This window comes from Myripristis murdjan, chromosome 6 (genome assembly GCF_902150065.1).
Source record: "Myripristis murdjan chromosome 6, fMyrMur1.1, whole genome shotgun sequence".
Taxonomy (NCBI): domain Eukaryota; kingdom Metazoa; phylum Chordata; class Actinopteri; order Holocentriformes; family Holocentridae; genus Myripristis; species Myripristis murdjan.
This window is the reverse complement of record NC_043985.1, coordinates 16743274-16755632: the sequence shown is the minus strand read 5'-3', so window position 1 is coordinate 16755632 and position 12359 is coordinate 16743274. Positions and strand designations below refer to the sequence as shown.

General features: G+C 44.2%; 1 long non-coding RNA gene across 1 annotated transcript; it reads left to right on the top strand.

Moving 5' to 3' along the window:
- Positions 1-7719: 7719 nt before the first annotated feature.
- On the top strand, positions 7720-9983 carry LOC115361211 (uncharacterized). The gene is made up of 3 exons (XR_003928401.1): positions 7720-7789; positions 8366-8496; positions 9160-9983. It is a non-coding gene; the product is annotated as an uncharacterized LOC115361211 (long non-coding RNA).
- Positions 9984-12359: the final 2376 nt, after the last annotated feature.

Genomic DNA, 12359 nt, shown 5'->3' with positions numbered 1-12359 from the left:
CTCCCGACATACACACCTCCTTCTTACCTTCCAGCGACGTGGTAACGCGTTACTTAAGGATAACTATTTAACGAGTAGCGCATAGGATGTCTATTTCCTTCATATTACAGTTAACCAATCAAAAGCAGTGTCACCTTTTATTCGACATAAGTATCAGATTGAGGTTGAGTCACCAAAAAACTCCCTGCAAGTAAGATCACTGAAATCGGAAATTTTGGGAATTAAAGGAAATTGCAGCACGGAGCCAAAAGTCTAATGACTACTTAAGAAAGAAGCCAGGCACAAAGATGCCCAAACTAGGTAAAATCGAGCCCTTAGATGCTTGTAGTTGTTGTGGAATTGTTTGTTTCTTAATTATTTAAGTTGTGCCTCCCCCCTCAGCCACAAGACAAATGGAGCGCTTTTGTTTTGGGGGGTGAGGGGGGCAAAAGGGTGACTGAAGTGTTTTCTTTCCTTCCGCGCTCCTCGTGTCACAAAATCTACCACAGATGGGGAGAACGATAAGCGCTCCCGAGCCTGATCTCTCTGCCTTCTCCTCTGAGGTCGTGACACTGACATTCCCAGTGGCATACGCGATACTTGCACCCCCCAACCAAGTCTCCTTGTGTTTTCTCCTGATCCGGTTCTTATTGGGCCCCTGGATCCATTGAGCAGCCTAATAAGAGCATTTTCTCCTTCAAAGTACAAACATCAAATCATCTGCTCAAAGCAAGACCCCATAGAAACGCTGGATGGGCTTTCAGGGGAGCCAGGCCCATGTCTGTGTAAGAAAAGTATCACAGGAGTGGTTTAGCTGTTTGAAACAACAGCTGTGAGGTATTTTCTTTTTTGGCTCCTTTGGTATTTTCAGTGGGCTCAGAGGGTAAGGAGAGGCTGAGGTGAAGTCACCCACTAAAGAGCTTCCTCCCCCTCCTTGGTCACATGGAGAGGTCACTGGTGTTGGGGAGAATTCATCTCTAAAGTCAATCAGAGAAGCTCTGGCTGCTGCTTACACAGATACAGATCAGTGAAGCAATGGACTGGTAATTAGTTCTGTTTAACCAATCAGTGACTGATCAGCAAATGCAGTGAACCATGGCCCTTAAGCTGTACTACACAAGTCAATACTCAGCCAACAAAGGATCTTACCAAATAAGAGGTTGAGACAAAGAAAAAAGAAATGTAATTTTTTTCTGCAAGTTACTGATAATATTTGAGGTGGTTATAATGAAGTGAACAAGTAAAACAAACTGTCTATTAAAGCTGTTCACTTGAGTGAAGAGTCATTAGTGATGCGAAGGTTAAGCCGTAGCTAAATTGTATTACATGCAGTGTGTACTGACTATAATGTTTCAGTTCAACCCAATTTCTTTCTCCCGCATGATTTGGTGCACAGTCTACTTGTTCCTCCCCCATGCAACTTGCTGCTAAAGAAAATTACTGTTGTGTCCATGTTAATCACATAACAGACACAGTGATAGGCAGACTATCCTAGCTCGCGGGCCATTCCTCACATGCGCATTCTTATCACACGCAAACCCATTGAATTCAATTTACACAGCCCACACTTCAATTTCACACACACAGCATCATTCCACGTGTTATCTCATTAAACAGGCCGTGGTAATGCTTCACAAACTATCACAAAGTAACCGTCCTTGTGACAAACACACAGGCGTGCACATGCACTTGCACACTTGCAGCACACACACACACACACACTTAGACACACACAGATGCGCACAGGGCTGTAATACTGAGGAATTTCACCAACAGTGGCAGGGAAGTAATGTAATATACTCCATTTTGTTGTAAGGTTGTTTTGTCTAATGTTTTTTAAATGTAAATGTTGAGTCCCTGCAAGCACGGGACCCAGTTTCAATGCTCCGTTGTTGCATGAAGATAAGATTTCCTTATTGTTGAAAAGCGGATGCATTTCTTGGCGTTGTGCAGGAATGTTTGTTGAGTTGGCATCAAAGTTCCTTTTCCATTACAACTCTGCCTACTGTTTCTCTTCTACTGCCACTGCTGTGTGCAGCGTGTAGCCCACATCTGTTCAACGTAAAGTTGTTATAGGCATCAGAAACAGGCCCAGTCAAGCATAGATATTCTATGATTAAACAGAGAGAGTTTGTTATAGGCTTAATGAAGGTCTCTGCCCCTCATCCACACAAGATCAACTCAAGTGTATTGTACCAACTTTGGGAGAGATCCTGAATAAAGTGGTGCTGACATTGGAAAGAATGGAAACAAACAGTTCATTGTTAGTTTTAGGGATAATTTTTTTCAAATTGGAAAATGAGCAACCCACCTGCAACAAAATATTAGGCATAGTGGGCAAAGAAAAACAACAACACAAACAAACAAACAAACAAAACATAGTGGTATGCAGTTGGGGATGATCCTATTATTGTGATATTACTTTAAATTAAATATAACTGCCACACACACACACACACACACATACATGCACAAACACAGTTACACAGTTACACACACTCAGAGATGCTAAACACACCCTGGCAGCCTCATTCTGTCAGGGGGCATCATCCAATGCCCAGGGGAGCAGTGCCATGCGTCACAGCTTCCTGGCCCCTGTGTGACTCTGGGATCAGGAACAAACTGTGAGTTTGGGTGCAGCTTGGCCCTGTTGCATCGCAGCGGCTGTGCGGGAAAGATGTGGCGAGACTCTTCTGCTGGATGCCCTGTAGGGGAACCACACAGACATTCTGCAACACCAGCTCTGAATAGGCCTGCTGTCTTTAATCTTCCACTTCATTGTCTGACTCATAATATTAGGTTTCCAGCATTTAACTTCAACATGTATTTGTCTTTCCTGCAGCAAATCTCTGTGCCTCATTTGGAAAAGAGTTTTCTCTAACATAGATATCCAACTAGGAGCCTTTCCTTATGAGGTACATTGACTGTACAGAGGGAAAAAAAAAAAAAAAAAAAGTTTTGTTTTTTTTCTCCAAAGAAGTTGTTTGAGCCAGCACTGACAGCTAGTGCCAGTTTTCTAGAGGTATGCCTTCACATGATACATGCATCTCCATTTATCCCAGTAGGCCTGTTCTGTATCTCTTACCTACCCAGACTCATAGAGAGGAGACAGGAAGGTGACAGTAGAAACAACTCTTCACAGATTTGCTCTTCAGCTTACAGGTAGTGAATCATCTTTATTTGGAAACACCTTCATCTTAACAGCTGCTGTGGTAATGATGTGTGTTACGTGGTTGTCACCTAGCAACAAGCCATAACACTGTTTAGAAGAGTAATTGGACAAATCCTTCAGAAGAGGCATAAAAAAAGAAAATCAAGGCATTAACACTAAACCTGCCTCTATAGAGCCATTAGAGCAATAAGTGCCTTAGAAGTATTTTTTTTATTGTTTTCCATTTTTATTACAATTTTTTTTGCTCTGTATTTCATTTTCACCTTTTTTTTTGCTATTTCTGTGTGTATTCCACTCCATCTAAAAACACCTGTAGGCGATCGACTGTGAAGCTTTCCTCCTTCTTAATAATTACGGAGGTCTACCTGCAATAGCTCACTCAGTGACAGGAGCCTGAGGGCAGGAGAGAGAGAGAGAGAGAGAGAGAGAGAGAGAGAGAGGGCATGTCAGTCTACCCAGGTATTTTATCCACTAACCATTCTTTGAGAGAAATCACAGAAAAGAACCATCTGCTATGGGTCTGGGCTCATCCGAGCAGCACAGCACGAGGCACCTCAGTAGTAAGGTGAGAGGAAGTGCAGAGTGTGAAGATGGAAAGGGAGAAACAACTGGACTATTTTTGCTTATGCATCCCTCCCCATGTACAGTAAGTGTGCTGACTCTTTCCCCTCCCCCCCAATGTGTAGCCATCTCTTTGGCGTCTTGCAGTGACAGGCCAAGCGTGGCTGAACTCCCTCCATATACCTCCGCTGTTCCCAGGAGGATGGACTGGCTGGTGAATGGAGGAAAGTAGGCCAGGGGAGCCACCACTCCACCCCCTCCTCCCGCTCTCCCTCTCCTCCAGAAATCTGATTCACTCGAAGGGAATGATCCATTTGTCTGTCGCTCAGAATTTCACTTTGCTTTCCATTTCATTAGGGGTTTTCATTTTCCTCAGAGAGAGCATGTATTTTTAACCGTGTGCTAAATTCACCCATGTTCCATATGTGTGCTATGCTTTCTTTAAGAGCGCTTTTGTATGCGCCTTTTGACAAGACATCACTCCTCATTCAAATTGCCCAAGTCGAGAACCGAGCAAGGTCTGCTGTCAAGGGCCTGTGGTTGAGTGGACGGCAGAAGCATGGAGCGCTATGGTTGTTGGTCCAGCCCAGACACATTTTCTGGTTAGGGAGTCTGGGGAGGTGGGACTGTGGGATATAAGAGATTTTGAAAATGAATTATGATTTGTGGATTGAGATGCTGTGGCTCAGTGCTTTTGTGGCAGGGCTGTTAAGGCAGAGTTTCTGTTTTCAGAGCTATTGCTTGTGTTAAATAGAGAGCAGTAGCCAGGTGAGGAAACAACAGTGTCATGGTGGTCACTGTTTTTTTTTCTCCCTCCGGCCTATTAGAGAGCGTCTTGACTGAGGCTAATGTGAAAACCTGTTCATACAGTTTCAGCTGGGAGCTTTCACAACCATAACTCTTGCTGCTGTCTGATCCCACCATTACCCCGGCTCTAATGTCCATGAGTCTTTAATGATGTTCCCAGAGTTTATTTTGGATCAGCTACAGTTTATGCAGCAGCCTTTTCACAGCTGCCTAGGTAATTTTCCTCTGCGCTGCTCACCTTCCCTTCAGAGAACTTGTATACATAAATGAAATATGGATGCAGCTTGAAATCAACTCCAGCGGCATCCAATCTCCTGTATCAACTTTGGGGATGTTTCCCTGCCAACTCCTGCCTGGATACCAACACTTCCTTAGCAACTGCATGCCCAGCGGCTATATATGTGCATTTAATGCTGACAGGAGCTGCAGGGCTCAGCTGTTGATGGAACACTGTTATCCCTTTTCTCATTACTGTCTGCTATATGTGCGATACACCCGGTCTGAGGGGATCCATCAGGGACCTCATACATGTGTGTGCACAGTGTAACCAATAAGGAGACCAGGCCCTTCCCTTGGAAACACCTGTCCAACATTCTGAATCAAAATGTGAGCATACAGACAAAGGATTTTCCTCATCACATCCCTGCTGTCACTTGATATGGCTGTAAACACAGCTCTGGAGACCAAGAAAATTGCTCAAACAAGTTGAAGCATTGGAACTCAATGCATAATTTAACTGGGGATCATAAAAACCAAGTTAGGGTGCATCATCAGGTGCTCTGTCCATGATGGTAGCAGATGGTAGTAGAATGCTAACCTGTCTCGACATGCACAGGAACTGCAGCCATGCTTGCAGTGACTAACATACAAGGCTGGGAATACCCCAAAACCAGTGTCCAAAACAAAACATGCTGCACATTCACAGCCTGATGAACAGCTGTGTTTTGCTTTGGTCTTGATTCCGTAGATAAATGAACGCACACCTTGTGCGGGAAAAAAGGTGAAGTCATGCTTAAAGGGACATTACACAGAATTTCCTATAATAAATAACCACTGCACTATAATTCATATTACTTTAAAAGAACATAATTAGGACGTGGCTGCCTGCTTTAGTTGGGTTGTTCAAATCATCACCTTATCTTGTCAAAGAAAGTGGATGGATGGACAAGAAGTCGGTGATTACTTGTCCACTGGGTCACTGATGATTCCCATTGCGTCTGAGTGATGCGGCGTGTTCATTCTGCAATGGATCTCAGTCTCATTATTTGAAGATGTGATAGGTATTCAAAGACAATCCACGTGATTGATTGGAATAGTGTCCAGCAGCAATAGCCTGCTCCTATCATGAGAAATCAAGGCGAAATGGTGTAATTATTCCTAGACAAGGACAGGACAAGGTGAAGGTGGGAGAGTTTGAAATGAACATTTATCTCTGGGTTGGATCAATGGTAATACAAAGCCCAGCCAATGAGCTTATAGGGACATGCTCAGATGAACTGCTTTGAAAAAAAAAAAAAAAATGTCACATGAAGGATCTTCCTCAAGATCCATCTGTTACCTTCAAAGAATAACTGGCAAACATGTCACATACCATATGAGAGGTAGTGTTAATGAAAGGGAAAAGGAGAAACAAAGCAGCGCAGGCTGCATATCATCCCCTTCATGTCAAAACTCAGCAGGTTTCAGGGGAATCACCTGCCTGCCTGGTTCAATATAGAAGCTCATTTTTAAATCATAAAACCAAGAGCCAAAGCCCATCAAGTAACTGACAAATACCTACGGAGTTTATAGATTTGTCACTTAGCAGTGCACATAGTCTCAATAAAAAGAATCCAGCTCTTTGATGTGATATTTATATCCCCATGGGACGAATGTTCAGTTTGCTATGATTCTCCGATACCACTCAGATCCTGACAGATAAATTAAACATTAACGTGAGATCTGGATACAGGGAAGAGTGCTCATAAAAAAGCAGGCCCCCGGAATCTGTTTTCTTCTTTTCAGTTTAACAGGAAGCCTTGTTGTAAATCTGACTTCTTGTAAATCAGTTCCAACCGATCACCTTGTGTCAAGAGCTTCCATTTCAGCTGCCTTCCTTTTTTGTTTAACTGTTTATCCTGAAGGAGAGTGCATTGTTAATTACAGCTAACGATGCACACGTTGGATGCCGGAGGGCTTTGTTTAATAATGAAAGCATTTTCCTCTCTCCTAGTGGGGATATGACAGGTTGCACACAACTGCTAAACTGAAACAAATTACTGCATGTTCTGTTTTACCCAAACAATGGTCAAGGTATACCATCCACATGAGTCCAGCTCAAGAATAAAAAAAAAGGATAGACTGGTTACATTGTTTATGTTTATGCCCTCACCTTCAACCCTTCTCAGATCTTTGTCTATTTTGTGTGTCCTCCAAGAGCTCAAGCATTCAACCTTTAGGATGACCGCTGCTCTGAAAGAAAGGACAAAATCAGAGCTTTGTTGCAGAGATCTTTTATTTCATAAATGTTTCACAAAATGAAATAGAAAAGGACACTCCAGTGCTGGAGGGAGGGGTGGGGTAACCAATCCTCCATCCACGTCCTTCCCTCTGAACCCTGTATAATGGCTATTTAATTCATAGTAATAACGGATTATCAAAGCCATTTAAATTAGTCATTAAGGAGAGGATGGACTGTAAGACAGCCATGGGAGGTGGGTCATGTTAACAAAAAAGCCTGGAGGAAAGATGGGGAAAGCATGCAAATGAAAAATAAAAGGGATGATTTTTCCTCTGTCCCTGTAGATTCCACAGGCTCTGCTTATGATTTAATCTTCCATAAAGCTGAGCCTACTGTTGAACAGCCTTCAGGGAGGAGCCGTTATCCTACACTTTCACCAGAAATAATGTAACGGATTCAAGAGAGAGTCTTAAGAGAAAGAGGGAAGACAAAAGAGGATGTGTCTGTGTTACAGAGGACAGAGGATGAGTGTTGAAATGGGGAACAAGGGAGAGAATGGAAAGTACAGGAAGCACAGAAAGAAGAAGCCAAAGAAATATAAAACCTTCCTTGTGACCACACTTAATGGTCCAGTACAGAGGACTCAAAGGCTACAAGGTTACACTTATCATTTCAATGTGATTTATGAAAACTGATTGTGGCTGCATTTTTTTACAGTTTGTGTCTACATCTCCGTCTCTTTTACAGGGTTATGATGCACGCACAGCATGGTGACTGGATTGTATCCAGACGATGCAGAACTGCCATCATAAAGAGGATCTGACAGCAATGTGAGCAAAATCTGATCTGTATACATTCAGACCTTTCACTATCACTATGTATCAAGCTGTGATAGATGTCAAATTGATGCTAAAAGTTGCAGTAAAACGATAAGTGCAGCCATAACCAAAAACTTGGAATCTGTGTCAAAGCTTACTGTGAGCATACTGTGTTTCCAGGCTTCTTCAGCAGACATTAATGATACAGCTTTGGAGGAATACTGGAGCACAGGCTGGGAAGTGAATGTATGTCAAACACCCCGAGGCCCTGTTTCTATGTTACACTGAATTCCAACATTAATATCCTTGTAGCTATGAGATAAATATAATATTGTAATTGGGGAACCAAAGGCTTTGAAAGTGTACTGAGAGATACACTTGTGCATTGACACACACGCACGCAGTCACACATGTATGACATAGACCACTTCATCAACTCATGTCTTGCCTCACCACAGGCCATGGCACTTCTCCACCATGAAGATACCCTCCAAACCATATAAATATTTATGCCCATTAATAGTAAAGAGGCAGGACAAGTGGATGCATAATGCTGAGCGCTGGTCTTTTTTTTTTTTTTTTCCAAAGGAGATGCACTCCAAGTGCCACGACGTCGCTGTCACCATGACAACAGAGTTCAGCGAGTGAGCCAGGCAGGACTTGGCCCTGTCACTCTCCTCAGACAAAGGAAGTATGATTTTCTGAGCGAGAGAAACAATGTGCGCATCAAGTGTGCTCCAGCGGCAATATGCATGTTAATGTTTACTTATAGCTAACATCATATCAGCGGGACTGGGGAGTGAGTGCAACACGGTGTAATGTTACCTTTGTGAACAGGCGAACACTGATGTCAAAATGGGGATATGCACATGGTTAGATCTCAGGCCATATCCTGACATTGTTACCAAGTGGCATGAGCCGCAGAATAGTTTGACCATATAAAGATGTGGACGTCTATGAGGAAAGCAGATGTGTGGAATTACAAGCTATCACATTCACATTCCACAGACCGGTGCCTGTCCAAAAAGTCCAAAACATTGTCTTTACAAGGAGTGGGAGATTTATTGTCCTCTGCTGTTAGACATCCGATGAGGGAATTTTGACAAAATCGCAGCAGCTCATGCATATAAAGACATACACACACACCCAGAGCAAGGCATACTAGTGCACACATACACAAACAAACAAACAAGTTCACCCCTACTTCACTTCTTTGTTTCTCTCTATCCTTGTCTTTCTCTCTCACCCTTCCTCTCTCACTCTCTGTTACTCTCACACACACACAAGCACATCGGGTGTGTGGTGCTCTGGGCCTAGTCTGTCAGTGCACTGAAGTTTTGTGAACACAGACATGATTTCTTTTTACGTTGACATCTCCTCAGGGAGCAGCGGGATGGAAGATGGATGGAGTAGAAGGGGACCATTCCGGTTGTGCGGCGGCAGGATGTGCAACAAATGAAAGACAGGAAACACAGATAAAGCGCGGCGTGTGTCAGAAAACACAAGCTGAGTGTTATTAGAGTGTGTGTTGAACAGAACAGCTCTGCGAGGGATTAGGAGGCTGAGCAGCAGGAGCGATCTGCTCTGGAGAGAACAGCTTACTGACGCTGCTTTCAAGGTAACACTGCTCTCACTCCCAAACTCGGCATGGATGCACCGTCTCAAAGCACCTGCTGCAAGATTAACAGGGAAATTTCCTCTTTGTGTGGAGACAATCAGAAATCCTTCACCACGAAAGGGACCTGGGAAAGTTGAGGCTGTGAGATGGCAAAGTTTAGGAGGTGAGGGTTCATATAGTTCATAGTAGGGCTGAGCAAGATGGATAAAATCAAATATCACAATATGTTTAGAAAATATAATGTGGGACTGACTTGTAACTTTGATAACTTTAAGACATTTACACAGGAGATCATATATAATATTTTTTAGGAATGTTAACATGATGACCATGTGGGTAGAAACTTATAAAAAAAACCACAGATGAGTCTGATTAGTTCAGAAAATTGCACCCCTTTACTGTAATGCAGCCTTCACAACCAGGAAAAGACAAAAATTATGTCATGTCACGATTACATCATTAAAAATCCCAGACAATATCAATATATTGTCTATACCCAGTTCAGTGTTAGTCATTTTCCCCATGTTGACCTTGGATGACAATGGAACTCAGCTGACCTTGGGAGAGAGAAGCAGATGTAAGGAAATTCTACTTTTTCCATCTATTTTTGGCATTATTTATAATCAGCTCATTGGAAATTTTGCATTATCCCTGCATGAACGTTTCCATTCAACATGCTCCTGCTTTGTATCGTCTAACCACTAGAAATGATGTAATTAGTCCAGACTGTGACCTCCCCGACACCCCACCCCACCCCACTCAAGTCTGTGTGCAACAGAAACCCCCATGGTGAGACATAAACGAGGGTGAGGGGAATGACTGGCCGGCCTGCGGTGACAGCAGGGCGTTCCCATACGCAGCACCCCCCCACCCCCCCAGTCCCCCTGATATCCCTTAAAAGCAGAACACACCCCGGGGAGTATGAGGGGTGTGTGGAGAGGAGAGAGAGAGGGTGTGTGTTGGAGGATTGCATGGAGGCGTCAGCTGTGCCTGAGGATAGTGAGACAGCAAGATCCGGGACAGGGCCATACACACACCAACAGACAAAAACACATGCCACTCTCACTGATATTAATACAGGTCATCAATTAGGCCTGACCTAAAAAGCCTGTCTGCACGAACACAACAAGCTGAAACAGTTTAAACCCCTCCACATATCTCTCTGGATTAATGCACACATACACACACACACACGCACATATGAAAATAAATAAATAAATAAAATACAATAAATAACACATGCAGACACGCAGCAGCATTATGAAAATGGCACTTTAAAAACTCACCAATCTTGAGAGAGATTTACAGATGCACACACACACACACACACACACACACACACATATAGGCATAGGAACAGTGACACACATGCGTGCACACATTGTACGACAAAAACAGAGATATGGGAAGAGTGCCGACACAGAAATTAGGCAACCAATTTCATGCCTTTGAAGTTGCTTTCTGTGCGATTGTCAGCAGAATGTGAGCCAACTTTGTGCGATTCGTTCCAGCGTGTCTATGGCTTCTTTCTCTCTGAAAACTGTGACCCTTCTGGTGACTGAGCAGTGCGGAGAACCTGGCAAACCATGACTGGAAAAAAAAAAAAAAAAAGAAAAGAAATGCAATGCTAACCAGCAGTGGTGAGATGGAACAGCGATGGAAGCAAGTCTCACATGCTGTTGCGGACGTCCTGGACCCCGTGTTTTTCCCCTCCCTCTCTCCTCAGCTGAAGTACAAGGAGCTATAATGTCAGTGCCAGGGTCTCTGCCCTGCATAAGAGAGAATGGGGGCAATACTGAGTGCATTAGCAGAAGTGCTGGAGGAAGGGTTGGGGGAGGAGGAGAGGGATGCTGAAGGTGTGGAGGGTGAAAGTTGTCCTCCTGTGCCAGGCATATGCACTCAGTTAGTGGGCAAGGAGACGCCAGGGGCAAGCAGTCGCTTTTTGGCTCTGTTCCCTGCTATCATTCATGTCCTAATCTAAAGGGCTTTTCTCCCTCCATTGTTGCACAGGGCCTATCTAAAGGGTTTATGCTTCTGACTTCTGCTAAGCACTCGGGGTGACAGAGCCAGAGCTCATCACAAATCCTAAAACCCTCTGCAAATGCCTCTTCTCCTTCCTCTTTGCTCTCTGTCTATATTATTGTTTTTCTCCACCCCCCCACACCACCCCTCCTGCCCTCCCTCCCCTCTGTTCCCCTGCCTCCTCGCTCTCTGCTCTCCCCATCTCTGAATGCCTCTATCTCCTCTCCATTCTCAGTGTGACAGCAGAGTGCAGGCGGCTTCTAATCTAAGCCAGATGAGCTAGAAAAACACAGGCTTCCTTTGCCGGTTGCTTTCCCCATTAACCAAGAGGCCCATCATTTCTCTCTCCAATCACAGGGCAGCCCTCTGAGGTTTACCCGCACGTCTGCATATGCACTAAAGCAGACGAGCCAGTAAAACTCCTCTATGATTGATTTATAATGACACCCAGTGGCCTCGCTGCTGCCATCCTCTATCTCCTCACGGCACATTATTCGTCAGTGGCTCTGAGCCAGTCTCATGGCACCTGTTGAAAATACTACGGGGTCAAAGCCCTCCTATATAATATTCAGTGGATTTGGATGTCCAGTTTATTTATGATAGTGCAATTGGGTGCAATCTTACATTAAGTCCTGGTTCCCGGCCAGCCCGGGTGTCACATGGCCGGTGCATATCCCGATCAGGGTGAGCCGAGGCTCTGTCCTCCGTGTCATTGTGAGTTTGGGATGAGGCTTTTATTTTGGACTGGCTGGCTCTCACTCACCGCTGAAGCAGAAGGACATCACATGCCTCTGGGGACCATCGCTGTCCCACCCTGTCACTTTTGCTCTCATATCCAAAGGCCACAAAGCACATGGCATGGCATACAAGACAGAGAAAGACAGAGAAAGAGAGAGAGAGAGAGAGAGAGAGAGAGAGGGGGGGGAGAAAGAAAGGGAGAGA